Below are 14,922 nucleotides of genomic sequence, written 5' to 3' on the forward strand. Positions count from 1 at the left end.
TTCCGAAGTGCCTCCAGCACCAGTTCAGGAAAGCCTGCTTACTGAAAGCTCTCCCCCAGCCCACCTGGATAAGCAGCCCCGAAGGACACGATGGCTCCAGCTGAGGACGAGGGGTGGAGGAGGATGCTGCGATGGGGCAGGAGGAAGGCTTGCAGGGAGCTCCCCGAGAAGGGGTTTCCCTGCCCTCAGCTGTACCTGGCACACAGGAGTCCCAGCCTCCTGATGGGGCACTGCTGTGCCCTGCCAAGGTTCGGTCCCAAATAAAGCCACTCGCATGGAGGGCTCAGCTCCTTTCCTACCAAAGAGGAGTGGGGCTCAGCTGCTGAGCTCAGTTCCTAAATTGCTTCCAAAATTGCACAGGGGCCGCAAAAAGAAACTGGGAGAAGACGACCGGGGAGGCAAAGTCAGCCTTGGGAACCATGAGCAGTAGACTGGGGGCAGGCTGGCGGCTCCCCCTTCCCTCCCCTCTGGCATCTTGGCTTGTCCTCACTTCCACCCATTTGGGAAGAGCTGGCTTGGAGGATGAGGAGTGGGGCCCCGTCCTCCCCGCCTCTCTCCGGGAGCTGCCGCCTTCGCTGCCTCTTTAAGTCAGGGTAGGGGGGACCTCACGGGGAGCCTTCCTATGGGGAACGCGATGGGGGTGTGCAGTCCGGACTCCAGGAATGGCATCCCTAATATGGTCTCAGCCACGCTGACTGGCTGGGTGCTCCCGGGGGAGGAATGGAGCCCCTTATAAAAGCACCCAGGTCATCCCACAAAGGCAAACCTCCCTGGGCTTCAGCAGAGCTAGAGTGAAGCTTGCTTGATATGGGAATTTCATCTGCCCTTTGGAGATTATCCAGGCTTTCTTGGGTTTCACACGTGGCACGAGGCGGTGGCCTGGGCTGTGCGTGACCTGGGGGATGCCAGCTGAAAAATCCCCTTTTCAAGCAGCTCCTGCCAGCCTGGCTCCACAGAGGAAACCTGCCGGCACCCCCCTGCCGTGCACACCCTGCCTTGCTCCCGGCTCCCCACTCCCGGCCACCGCAGCGGCAGGAGCAGCACACGCCTCCAAGAGTGAAGAGCAGTGCCATCACCACCACGCCAGCCCCCTCCTCATTGCTCCCCTTCCACGGCAGGACCAGCAGCAGCTCTGCTTTGTTTGTCCTCCTTCTAAATCTGCCCAAGTGCCCGCTCGTGTGCCTCACCGACCACCTCATCCCATCCGCATCCCAAGAAAAACGAAGGAAAAACATTTTACTCGTTTAGAGAGCGGGTCCCTACCGTGCTCAGAAATACAAACTCGTTGGCTGCTGACTACGTGTCAGGGTGGCCACCACGGCGGCGGCAGCGGAGAGCACCACAGCCGTGCTGGCAATCTTGCTGCAGCTCCCCATTGATCACAAGGCACCTCGGTGGCAAACGCAGCCCCGCTGAAATAGTGCTTTGGAGGGGAGCTGGCCCGGGCAGCCGCGCTTCGGAAGACAAGGGACCTTGTCATCCCCGGGGAAGGCCTTTTCTCTGGTCTCAGAGAGGAGCGCTAGGATGGAAATACACAAAAAGCATGGCACACCTTTAAATGGACATAGAATGTGCCATTGGCAGGGTGGGATCTATTTTTAACCCTTCGGAGCCTGCAGATGTGCAAACCCCGGGTGTGCAGGTCTCCGCAGCTAGCGAGAGGCATGCAATTAGCCATTTGGCCATTGGACTGGGAAATACCAGTATAGTCACAGTTCATTTAGCCTCCAGGGAGGCGGGAGATTAAAGTCCTACCGTGTCCCTTCCTTTGGCTTGGTAGCAACCCCAGCTACCAGCCTGAGCACACGCATACGTGTTAAGCGCTGCTGGCCGGACACTGGCTTTGCAGTTTTCTTTTTGGAAAGGGCCACGCTGGGTCTGGGTTTCTAACCTCGGCATCCCGCCTGGCTTTGCCCGTGGGAGGCAGCAGGGACCAGCGCTGCTGGGACCCGCCAGTAGCCGCCGGCAGCAGGACAGTGGGGCCACAGGGGCTCAGCCCTTCTGTCAGCACTGCGGCAAAGCCATCGGGGCTGGATGCCGGCCATCCTGGCCTGTGGTCTGGCATTGTCCTGAGCCCCGATGTCCCTTCTGGACAGGCAGCAGGCGAGATGCACCCTCCAACCTGGGCCTCCTCCATTTCTGTAATTAAACCAGTGGCCTGCCTTGGTGGGGGGGAGGTGAGGGTGTCTCTGCAGCCCTTCACGCCACCCAGCATTTTGTGGAAGATTTCCCGTCCGGGCTAAAGGGCTTCCTTATTGCCTCCAGGGAGAAAGCCCAGCTCTTCATCAAAACACAGTGCCAATCTAGAACACAGAAAAGCAAACACTACAGCCATTTCCCCAGGTCTCTCCAGACTAACATTTTAATACATTTGTCTCCAGACACCTGTTTGTCCCCGCTGGTGCTCTCCATCCCAAAATGCTCCAGAAAAACAGCCTCCCTGCAAGGACAGTCACGGAAAAGGCCAGCCACTTTCCAACAGCAGCTACAGACCCTGCGTGGTCCTTACGGAAAAGGATACCTCAAATCTGCCATCATACGGCTTGGCACCGGGATTTTTGGTTCTCAGGGGACCGGGATGAAGCACAACCCGTGCCCAGCAGGAAAAAAAAGCCCCAGCTTGAAATGCTGGATCCCCCCAGGCACGAGAAATTATCTCGGGAATTGTCTTGACAAATGGGTGCCCTTGAAAAAAACCTGTCCACCACTTGTGAGCGGCTCCCCTAGAGAGTGCTGACATCTGTGTATATTGTTTATAATGAATTATCTACTCAGCACAGGGAACCTGTTGGCTCTGGAGAGTGGTGTTAGGCTGACTTTCATCTCCCCAGCTCACTGGTGTGAATCCAGCCCCAGCAGCCCCTGAACCAGACCTCTCCCTGCACCACCCACCACGGAGCCCTGAGCCCACGGCGGCACCGGGGGAGGAAAAGGCAGCTGGACCCCACCTTGTCCCCACCACCCCGTGAAAAACAAACCATCAGTGGCCAGAAACACCTCTGTAAGTGTCAGCTGGGCTGCACATGGAGAATTACGTCCTGTTTTCGCCTCCGAGGGGGCCAAGGGCACTGCAGGGGACTGTTGTTGGAGCAGCAGAGGAGCTGGCTGCGCAGCTTGCCGGCTCCTGCCCCAGCACCGATGCTCGCCTGGCACACTAGCAAGAAAGAAATGACTCCTTCTGCACCCTCTGCTCACCCTGGAACAGGGCTGATGGGCAATGCAGGGAAATTCAGGGGATACAGAATTAAAACAATTGCGCTGACCCAAGTTCGCCGGAGAAGCTTGGTACCAGATCTGTGCTCGCTCAGAAGAAACGTGAGTGTTACCCGCAAGCAAACTTGAGCTGTGCATTTTGCTCACAGGAGCTGAGAAGGTAGATGGCTTTACTCCGTGTTTGGGAATTTGGGACTCTGGGTTGTGCTCCTGGCACTCCCACAGCAGGGTGGGCATCCCTGCTGTCCCCACGCTCCCGTTCCCCCTCTGGCACAAGAGCAGAGCAGCATCTTCCTCTCGCTGTGAAGTACTAGTTCATTTGTAGTTTTACCGCTGTCTGAACCGCCCTACGTGACTGCTTCAGTTTGCTGTCGCTGTGGTGCTCAGACCGACCGCCTGCCCCGAGACCTCTGCGGAGGGAGATGTTCAGTGAAGGTGGATGAACACCCGCAGCAGCACGGCCTTGCTAAGCCAGGCAGGAAAGAAATCGCTTTCATGGAATCTAAACACTGATTTATGTGTAGGGGATTTTGTGTATGTCCATGTATGATACCAAATTTTGTTTTATTAAAGATCTTTGGGGCTACAGGCTGCTACAGCCTACACTGACTGCACCACCCTTCCTTCTGAGAAGGCAGACATGACCTTCAGGCCCCAAGGTGACTCCAAAGATGAGAACATACGCGTGTCCCACATTGAGTCCCGGTGTCTCGTTTGCTCAATGCATTTGAAGACAACCACCATGGCAAAATGACTGCCAGGGAGAAAGAAGATCATGCATTCATATGAACGAGCTTTAAAAACTCTTTGCCTGTCTTTGTACATCTTTGCCCTTTGCCTATGGAGAGGAGATGGCCAGAACAGGTCAGGACTCGTCCTTCCACCTTAGTGGCACCGCCGCTGTGCTCCCCAGTACCATTTCTGCTGTGCACCTGAGGCACACTTGCCTCACCACCCCTGCCCTCCGCTGGCTTGGTGGGAGGTGTGCGCCGCTCTGCACGAGTCGCGGGCTTGGGCATTTGAAGAAAACACCGAATGGGACAACCCAGCACAACCCAGTGCAACCCAGCAGCTGTGCACGGGGGCTCTGGCTGGGTCCTTGTTGGGGATGGGGGTCCCGTCTCTGCCCCACAGAAGGCAGCGGCAGGCAGGGCATGGGGAGCCTTTTCCTGCCTTTTTCTCCCTGCTGCAGGGAGCAACACAGATGGTGCCAGAGACCCTGTGCCAGCAGTGGGCACTGACACAGTGTCTGGGAGGGCTTCTGCAGCCTGGCATTTGGTAACACGCACTTTTTCCCATCTCCAACTGGAGCCCTGGGGAGGAGGATGCAGCTCTAGAGATGTATCCGCTCACCCTCCTGTGCATTGAAACCCTGTCAGAGCCGAGGCACCCCATGGCCGGCAGACACCTGGAATCATAGAATCATAGAATGGTTTGGGTTGGAAGGAACCATAAAGACCATCTAGTTCCAACCCCCTGCCATGGTCAGGGACACCTCCCACTAGACCAGGCTGCTCAAAGCCCCATCCAGCCTGGCCTCGAACACTTCCAGGGATGGGGCATCCACAGCTTCCCTGGGCAACCTGTTCCAGAGCCTCACCGCCCTCACAGGAAAGAATTTCTTCCTAATGTCTAATCTAAATCTCCCCTCTTTCAGTTTAAAACCATTACCCTTCATTCTAACAAGTGGGTAGAGTCCTGTCAGTGGAAAGAGCACTGAAGCGCATCAGGGTCCTGGGCAGACGCAGGGGGGGGCCCCCACCGAGACTCCACTCCTTTCCATTAGCAGGGATGAGCTCCAGCATCTCGACACCCTCCCTCCAGGCACCGTGCGTAGGGAATGACAGCTCAATCGCAATTGTGTTTGTGGGCACACTTCCCTGGGATAACCTCACCCTGGGCCTCTGCATGTCCTAAAACACAGCCAGGGGCTCGGACCAGATGAGCCCTCCCTCTCACCTTCATTCCCCACCTTGTGCCTGGCAGACTGTAGTCGATGGGATGCGCCTCCCAGACTTTTTTGCCGTAAAAAAGCCAAGTGGCACATTAGCGCTGCTCTTCAGAAGGTGACGAGCGTGCGGAGATTTGCCGTGCCCTTTCTAACTTCCCTTACTCTTCTAAATTATTCCCCGCGTCCCATAATACGCCACCAGAATCCCTTCCGCAATTCGGAAGGCTTATTTAATGAGTCAGATATAGTAAGGCATGAATTTATAAATAGAGAGGGGCATGGTTGGGGACTGTGCAACGTGACTCACAAGTCAAACTGCCACTGAAGAACTTATCAGACATTTGCTTTAAATATTCATTTAGCAATACCCAGCCCTGCTCACGGTCACACTTACCGTATAAAAACACCGTTCCCATATGCAGTTGGTGTATTTATGGTAATTTCTCCAAAACTACTCAGAAGCCATTTACCGTCTGGCTGGTCAGAGATAAAATGAAAATACCTCCTCGAAGCTTGAGCCTGCCCTTGCTTCCAGCTCTGCAACTCAGCGCTCCCTCCCAGCGCAAGGCCAATGGGACGACCGTTATGTCATAAAATATTATCTCCTTAAATGCTTTTTTTACCACTCATGTATCTTATTTGTCAAAGCTACTACTCTTACAGAATACCTGTGGTCCAGACTTGGGTCTTAACAGCTTTTCAGTTTTCTTCTATACCCTCATTTGTTCAACCGTTCCTTAATTCAGGCTGATTCTTCCACATGGAGAAAATGGAGAAAAACACATGTGAATTATGAAATCAGCAATAAATCCCCTACAGAACAAGCAATAGATTAAACACATGCATCTTACACATGTCAGGAAAATAATATTTTTTTAATCTTTTTCTTCCAGCTGATCATTTCATGGCCTCAAGCCACGCCAGGTTCTGGACTTAGAGCAATAAATTAATTGTTCCCTCTTTCTCCCTTCTGCTTCCTCAGGCGCATGCTTTTATTGCTCTGGCTTTGTTTCTTAATCTGGGACCTAATCATGCAAGCACTTAAACATTAACAAATCCGTTGTCCTCTCGGTGGCTTCAGTGAGGATTACTTGCATGAATCGACTCCAGCATGTTCACAAACCTTTACACTGAGGGTTTGTCTCGCCCAGCAGAGGGTTATCTAAGACTGGATAAACGGACTGAAACTTTGCTGCAACACTGTAAAAGGCAAAATAATAAAAATTACTACTAAGTGCAACGTCAATACAGGACCTCTGGGAGCCGTCTCCATCCTTCCTGCGCAGCACATTACCCCAGACACCTTCTCCTTACGTGGCCTCCGCGTCCACAGTTCCTGGTATTTGTTCTGTCCCTGCCCAGACCCCCCTGCCCAGGCACAAGCCCTCCCCACGCCATCTGCTGACCTTGCAATATTTTCCATGGTATTCTTTGCTCTCCCCTTTTTTATTTTTAAACAATGATGCACATTCAGCAGGTGCGCTCCCTGGGCCGCCCGCAGTCCTGCTTCAGCCTTTGCCCGGGGAAGCTGCGGCCGATGAAGAAACCAAGCGCCTCCAGTTCAGGCAGAGCTACACCTGGTCTCTGCATCCCGGTCAAGACGTAACAGGAGTTACATCAAGTTGCTTCTCCGCACAGGAACATGTGCAACGGGCACTAGGAAAAAAATAAAGCAAGGCGTCAGCAGGTGCAAGGAGATGCAGGTAAGCATCTCAAGGATTAAATTACACCCTTTTTACTTGGATTTTGGATTTTAGCACCACCTTCCGCTTAATGCCAAATTTTTCCGCCTAAGCAGATCAATCTTCTATATTAATCTGCCTAGCATTTAACCCCTCAGGGGATGATAACCCCTCATCCATGCAGGGTCGGCCAGGATGGGCCGGCTTCAGTGGGCTAACAAAAGTAAAGGGAAGAGGGAGTAAATCTCAGAGTAGTTGGTCCAAAATCAATTGCCGTGCTTTTCCTAAAACACGTATCCCGGTGGAGATTTCTCATATTCTCCCTGAGCTGACTGGATTGAGTACTGTAATCCTCCTAAATTTGCCACTTTTTTTAGGTTTGAAAAATAATCTTATCCCACAAGGCTCTCGCAGGCCACGTACGGAGACATCACACCCAGAGCAAGGACAGAAACTGCTGGTGTTTCGGGTTCCTGGTGTGAACAGCTTGGGAGAAAGAGGGTGGTCTGGGCCCTCAGCAAGGCAATGGACTCTCTGGAGGCACAGCCGGGGATCCCCGGCACCACCGGTGGCTACTGCAGCCTCCAGCTTGTGGCCATGCTTGGAAAACATTCAGATTTCAAGACTTTCTCTGGTATTTGTGCCAGGAAACTGGGCTGCATGTCTTTCAGAGCTAAATTTAGGATCACAAGTATTTCACATTCCCCAAACACCTTCTGTGACAACATCTCAAACCCCTTCATGAACATTACCTATTCCCTATTATCTTCCTTTGAGACAGAAAATAGAAAAGCCACTTTGCTGGTAACAAACAGAGCTGCGAATGTTGACTTGCTCATGGGCACAGACGAAAACCATGATGGGCTTGGGATGGGAAAGGAGAAAAGGGAAAGAAAACCAACCTCCCCAGGTAAACTGCTCAGTTCCTGCAGTCACAGAAGCACAGCATGTCACCTGCGGCAGTGCTGCTGGGATTAGGTTGAAACAACACCGTCATTACTTCAAAATGTTTGGGGTTGGGGGTTCTGGGAGCTCTCAGTTGGTTGGTTGTGGGGTAAGGGTTTCCTGGACAAAAAATCCATATGGAGGAAATATCCTATTCTACAGCTTTTGAAAAGTGCTTTGATCCCTGCACAACCACTCCGAATCACAGAATCATTTAGGTTGGAAAAGACCTTTAAGGTCATCGAGTCCAACTGTAAACTGCCAAGTTACCACCAAATCATGTCCCTCGGCACCACATCTACACTTAAATATCTCCAGGAATGGCAACTTGACCACTAGCCTGGGCAGCCTGTTCTGATGCTTGACAACCCTTTTGGTGAAGAAAGTTTTCTTAATATCCAATCTAAACCTCCCCTGGCACAACTTGAGGCCATTTCCTCTTGTCCTATTGCCTGTTACTTGGGAGAAGAGACCGACCCCCACCTCGCTACAACCTCCTTTCAGGTAGTTGTAGAGAGTGAGAAGGTCTCCCCTCAGCCTCCTTTTCTCCAGGCTGAACAAGCCCAGCTCCCTCAGCCGCTCCTCATAAGACTTGTGCCCTAATAACTGGTGGCAAGAAAGCGGACGGCCTCAGCACCTGGACCACGCTCCATTTTCAGCACGGGCTGTAGCGCAGAGCGTGCAGAGCTCCCCGCTGGGCCCTTTGGCTGTACTCCACAGACAAATAGCCCAGTGACAGCATTGTTCATCGCCAGCAAACTCAAGCTGTTTTAGACCCTCATGCCCCTGTTATTTTAACCATTCTTTGTGATTGTCTTTGCTAAAGGGAATTCAAAATGTTACAGAAGCAGATGTAGTTGCCCTAGGAAACCTTATTGGCTTCTTTTAGGTTGACCATCCTTTGGACCTCCTCCCACTTGCATGGTCCCCATCCCTCTCTCTGCAGACAGCTGCTCCCTGCAGCCACAGGGAGGTTTGGAAAGGGCAGGACTGTCCTGTGGTCACCTGCTCCCCTGGCAGGGACGGAGGTGCTGTGAGTCTCGCACCGCACTTGCGACCAGCCCTTTCTCTGCTCTGTGGATGTCCCCTTCCCAGTGCTGTCTTAGCCAACGCAACATGAGCAACCTAAGCTTAGCACTGGCCACTGTTAATGGCAATATAAACTCATTTTGTTTTGCACTCAAATAGATTAGGTGATGTCTGTGTCTGAGGGACCAATAGGTGTGAGATGAAGGGTCTCTATCTCCTGTCACCACCCCAGTGCTGCCTGTGGGAGGACCTCTGTCCCCTCCCGCGTGTGCCGGGCACCAGGGCAGCTCTTCCGCTAGGAAAAGGGCAGAGCTGCAGCCATACAGAGATCCTCCTACATCCACGTACCTGAACTCCCTCTCAGAGCGCTCCTGCTTTGGTAAGAGAGGGCAACTGAACCAGAAGATCTAGGAGGCATGGCCTCCTTTGCAAATACAGCTCCGCTCCTTGTGGAAGAGCCCGTCCACGTTGCAATGAAACAAATGTGCCTCCGTGAGCCAGGGTCAGGCACTGATGCCCGTTGCCACCAGCTTTAGGCTGCTTATTTCTGAGCACGTGAGGGCCCTTTTACAAGGTGGTCCTCCCCCTTTTCCCTCCAGCTTTTCCTCCAGATTTCTCAGCTTCAAAGCCTTGTTTTCCTTGGAAGGGAGAGAAGCTGCTGGAAGCCGAGCAGCGAGGGCGCAGGGGGACAGAAAGGGCATGTTTGGAGGGTATTCCAAGTGGGAGAGATGTGCCAAGGGAGAAAGCTGCTTCCAGGGATCTATATATACACAGCTCCCCAAGGTGGGGTTACAGAGAGGCTCATTCCCAGGCTGCCTGCGGCAGTCCCTGAACAACCGTGGCCAGGGCTGCCTCTGAGCCACACGCTTTAGTTTCAGAGCGTGGCTTTGAGTAGCCAAGACAAGACGGGATTTGGCTGTGGTCCCTGCAAGCGCAAGAGGATAAGCTGCCCGAGGTCATCCCCATGCTGGGGGTTTACACGCTGCTGGCCCCAGCTCCGCGCCGGGAGGTGTAGGGTCAAGGTTGATGGGATGCCCTGGGGGGAAGAAGGAGACCCCCTGGGCAATAAAGTTTCTCTCATCCCCATCACACGCAGCGCACATCCCCAGTGGGAGCCAGCAAGACTCCTGTCTGTTCCCACTACGTATCAAATGAGAAGCTGATTTATTTTTCAGGTCCTGAAAAAATTAAAAATTGAGCCTTTGCCAGCGTCAATTACAATGAAGCCAGACCATTTTGGTCACCCCAAAGGCTGTTCTGCCCCTGGGGGACTGAAGAAGATCCCCAAAGCTGCCAGCAGTTCCCAGGAGGGAGCTTGAAGCCTGGGGGATGCTCCGAATGGCCCTGTCACTAAAGCTGCCCACCCTGACTGGCATCTGTCCCACGTGGGAGCCCTCCACATCAGCACTGCCCGCCATCGCCCGTCGGCTGATCAATAGGTTACAGTCACCCTCGTGTGCTCCTTTTTCCAGCCCCAGGAGATACGCCATGGAAATCTATACATCTGAACAGCTCTTTTAATTATTTTTTAAAGAAAAAAAGCCCATTTGGTTCAAGAAAGAAAGAAACAAAGATAGAGAGAGAAAGAGAGAGAAAGAAAGAAAGAAATAAAGAGAGAAAGAAAGAGAGAGAAAGAAAGAGAGAAAGAGAGAAAGAGAGAGAGAAAGAGAGAGAGAGAAAGAAAGAAAGAAAGAAAGAAAGAAAGAAAGAAAGAGAAAGAAAGAGAGAGAAAGAAAGCAAGAGAAAGAAAGCAAGAGAGAGAAAGAAAGAAAAGAAAGAAAGAGAGAAAAGAGAAAGAAAGAGAGAAAGAGAGAGAGAAAGAAAGAAAGAAAGAGAGAAAGAGAGAAAGAAAGAAAGAGAAAGAGAGAAAGAAAGGGAGAAAGAGAGAGAGAAAGAGAGAGAGAAAGAGAGAAAGAAAGAAAGACAGAAAGAAAGAAAGGGAGAAAGAAAGAGAGAAAGAGAGAAAGAAAGAGAGAAAGAGAGAAAGAAAGAAAGAGAGAAAGAGAGAAAGAGAGAAAGAAAGAAAGAGAGAAAGAAAGAAAGAGAGAAAGAGAGAAAGAAAGAAAGAAAGAAAGAAAGAAAGAAAGAGAGAAAGAAAGAGAGAAAGAGAGAAAGAGAGAAAGAGAGAAAGAAAGAAAGAAAGAAAGAGAAAGAAAGAGAGAAAGAAAGAAAGAGAGAAAGAAAGAAGAGAGAAAGAAAGAAAGAGAGAAAGAAAGAGAGAAAGAAAGAAAGAAGAGAAGAAAGAAAGGAAAGAGAGAAAGAAAGAAAGAGAGAAAGAAAGAAAGAAAGAAAGAAAGAAAGAAAGAAAGAAAGAAAGAAGAAAGAAAGAAAGAAAGAAAGAAAGAAAGAAAGAAAGAAAGAAAGAAAGAAAGAAAGAAAGAAAGAAAGAAGAAAGAAAGAAAGAAGAAGAAAGAACGGACTGTAATTTTCAAGTGGCCTCTATTTTGTCCTTTACTAAATCTCATTGAATAAATATTATTGGCCAAATGCCCACGGGAGATTCACAGGTCAGCTGAGCACCGCCGCGGAGCTGCACTGGTGTCAGCACTAAGAAGGTGTTCAGGTCCTCTCAGCAAAGCCAAACCCAGTAAATACTGTAGGTCACAGTGCTTTTTGCTTCTTGAAGTTTTGGAGCCCCAGGGGAGAAGTGTGTCAGGGCGCCAGCTCCCCTGCCCAAACAGGGGACAGAACCGTGACATTTTGTGGGAGGGGGCCACGCTCTGCTCCCTGCGCAATGCAGATTATCACACTAGCAAATTCTCTGTCAAACTGAAATTAGGAAGCACCTTCTGTGTCCTCATCTTCTCCAGGAGTCCTGTTGTTCTGCTGCTCAGAGCCTCCCTCCAGCCTGTCCCTCAGAACCCAGGTTTCCCTATTGCTTTATTTTTAATAATTTTGCTAACAGCCCTGACATCTGCAGACCCTGGGGAAGCATACGTCAAATCCCCATTTGCAGACCCCGTGGAAGCTTACCTCAAACCCCAGCCATGACGTTGCTCCTGAGCTCATTTAAACCACCCCACATAATTTTTGTCCCCTCAAGGACTTTTTCTTTCTCCAGATTTTCCAACCCCTGGTGATATTTGCATCCAGGGCAGCTTCTCGGGTTGTCCACTGGGGTGCAAACCATGGAGCCCAGCTAAGGAGGGTTGTCCTGCACTGCTCTGGCTCCAGACGCAGCAGGCTGTGGAGCAAGCAGTGAGCTACAGCCCCAGAGGATGCTGCTGCTGCAGGCAGGAGCCATTCTGCCATCACCCTCCCTCCCATGGCACGTCAGTGTCCCACATCCTTCCCTCAGTAAGTTTGCAGATGACACCAAACTAGGTGGGAGTGTTGATCTGCTTGAGGGTAGGAAGGCTCTACAGAGGGACCTGGACAGGCTGGATCGATGGGCCAAGGCCAACTGTATGAGGTTTAATAAGGCCAAGTGCCGGGTCCTGCATTTTGGTCACAACAACCCCATGCAACGCTACAGGCTTGGGGAAGAGTGGCTTGAAAGCTGCCCGGCAGAAAAGGACCTGGGGGTGCTGGTGGACGGCCAGCTGAATGTGAGCCAGCAGTGTGCCCAGGTGGCCAAGAAGGCCAGCAGCATTCTGGCTTGTATCAGGAACGGCGTGGCCAGCAGGAGCAGGGAAGTGATCGTGCCTCTGTACTCGGCACTGGTGAGGCCTCACCTCGAGTACTGTGTTCAGTTCTGGGCCCCTCTGTACAAGAGGGACGTTGAAGTGCTGGAGCGTGTCCAGAGGAGAGCTACCAGGCTGGTGAGGGGGCTGGAGACCAGGTCATATGAGGAGAGGCTGAGGGAGCTGGGCATGTTTAGGTTGAAGAAGAGGAGACTGAGGGGAGACCTCATTGCCCTCTACAACTACCTGAAAGGAGGTTGTAGAGAGGTGGGTGTTGGCCTCTTCTCCCAGGTGAATAATGACAGGACCAGAGGAAATGGTCTGAAGTAGCGGCAGGGGAGGTTTAGGTTAGATATTAGGAAGAATTACTTTACTGAGAGAGTGGTCAGGCACTGGAACAGCCTGCCCAGGGAGGTGGCTGAGTCACCATCCCTAGAGGTGTTTAAGAAAAGTCTAGATGTGGCACTTCAGGGCATGCTCTAGTGGCAGAGATTGTAGGTTGGTTTTTGTGTGTGTGTGTATGGTTGGACTCGATGATCTCAAAGGTCCTTTCCAACCATGAAGATTCTATGATTCTATGATTCTGTTCCCTTGTGCTCCTCTGTGGTCACACTTATTCCTTTACTCTCTCAAAACAGGGGACGTTGGTCCTGGCAATCTTTCGCCCGCCACCTCCAGCACTGTTATAGGCACAAGCAGGGCAATGAAATTCTCCAGAAATGCACAACGAAGACCAAACTTGGACTGCTGTGCACAAGCCAAATGTCCCAAAACACCTTCCCAACAGCTGGGCTTGGGAGCCATGTGTAAAAATCCACCTCACCTGTTTCCAGGCAATCTGTGTCTTCAATTGCTGAGAATCCCAAGCCCAAATAAAAGGCCGTTTTCAGAATAAAGAATGTTTTTTGGGTTTGAAATGAAAACCTGAGCGGGTTTGGTTTGGTAGGCTTAAAAATTCGTTGTGTTGATTCATTGATTCAGCAACCAAAACAGCACACCAGTCATTTTTTTTTTTTTTCAGTGGTAAAAATGCCCTTTTTGGCACTTAGTTTCAACGGGATGAAATTGGCGCTAAGACTATTGAGAATACCTGATGCTGTGGGTGAGTCCGAGACAAAATGCTGCCATTGGAGACAGCTGACAGTGAGATGCCGACGGCAGCATCAGGCTCCCCACACACAGCAGTGCCTCTGTGATGCCCCGGCTGCCAGAGGATTGCGCTCATCAGCTTGGGTCCTAAACCCGAGTTTGGCACTGCAAAATTTAGGTCTTCATGCAGAGGGAACGAGCACCCCCTGCTCCCGCTGATTTTTGATGAGGCTGGAGGGAGGGTGGCTGGCTCAGCATCACTCCCCCTCCAAAAATCAGCGTCTTCAATTGTGGATTTAGGACCCTAATTTTATTCATGCAGGTGGAAAAATTTGAGTCTGCTGGTACCCCACAGCGCGCGCTGTCTGATCCACGAGACTGCTTTTCTAGCTTAGCTTTTATCTGTGCTTCTAAAACAGCCTTTTAATCAAACAGCGGAAGCAGGTCCTAAAATCCATCTCGTAACACCGCTTACGCCACGACTGAACCTGAGACCAGGGGTCAAGTACTGAGGACTTAATGTTAGTTAGGCGTCTGCCCAAATCCCAACACAGAGCTGGCAGATGAAATATGTGCCACTACTCAACAACTTGCACACACACGGCGAGTAAAAGCTCATGTTTGGTTTTTAAGAAGCAACCGTGTTCCTGCTTTCCAGTCCAACCCCAGTCCCTCAGAGAGGGATCTCAGCTCAGGGCTCCTAGAGCTGCCCAGGGACCTCCCTGCCCCCAGACACTGGAGAATAATCCACCAGGCCAGCTCCTCCCACAGGATTTTCCTTTGAGATAGGGCTACAAAAGAGCATACTCACTTATGGGTCTCACTTTAATGTAGGTGAAAACAGCCAAAATGCCAAACAAGTGGACCCTTGGTGTAGTCGCAGCAGAGCAAAAAACCTTACTGCGCTGGAAATTTAGATGAAAATCATCTTTTTTTCCTGGAACTGCTGTCTCTTTCAGCAAAGGGATACCCCAAAACTCAAGCGCTGCTTCTCTGCCGGAGCCCTCTGCTCCAGGAGGAATCCTCCTCCTCCAAAGGCTGCCCGCTCCTGCACACGTGCCCTGACCCAGGGAGCCGTGCCAAGCCTGGCAGGGCTTTAGGGTGGCTCCCTGAGGGACCCAAGCACCTGGTGTGGTGGGGGGACAGTGGAAGCAAAGGGGGGGTCCCAGAGCCCCCCACTCCAGCAAGAGAGAAGAGAAACAGGGGCAGCTTCCACACCTCCTACCCTGCCCTGCTCCCTCAGAGTGAAAAACGGGCAGGTAACCTCCTGCGGCAGCGGGGAGCCCCCAGGGTTTTCCTTTGGGCTCCCCGGGAGTCCCTGCCGGAAGGATCTGTCCCTGGGAGAGGCTGTCCCAGGAGGGCGGGGTGGGGGGGCCCTTTGCAGGCAGCC

This window comes from Chroicocephalus ridibundus, chromosome 3 (genome assembly GCF_963924245.1).
Source record: "Chroicocephalus ridibundus chromosome 3, bChrRid1.1, whole genome shotgun sequence".
In the NCBI taxonomy this organism is placed as follows: domain Eukaryota; kingdom Metazoa; phylum Chordata; class Aves; order Charadriiformes; family Laridae; genus Chroicocephalus; species Chroicocephalus ridibundus.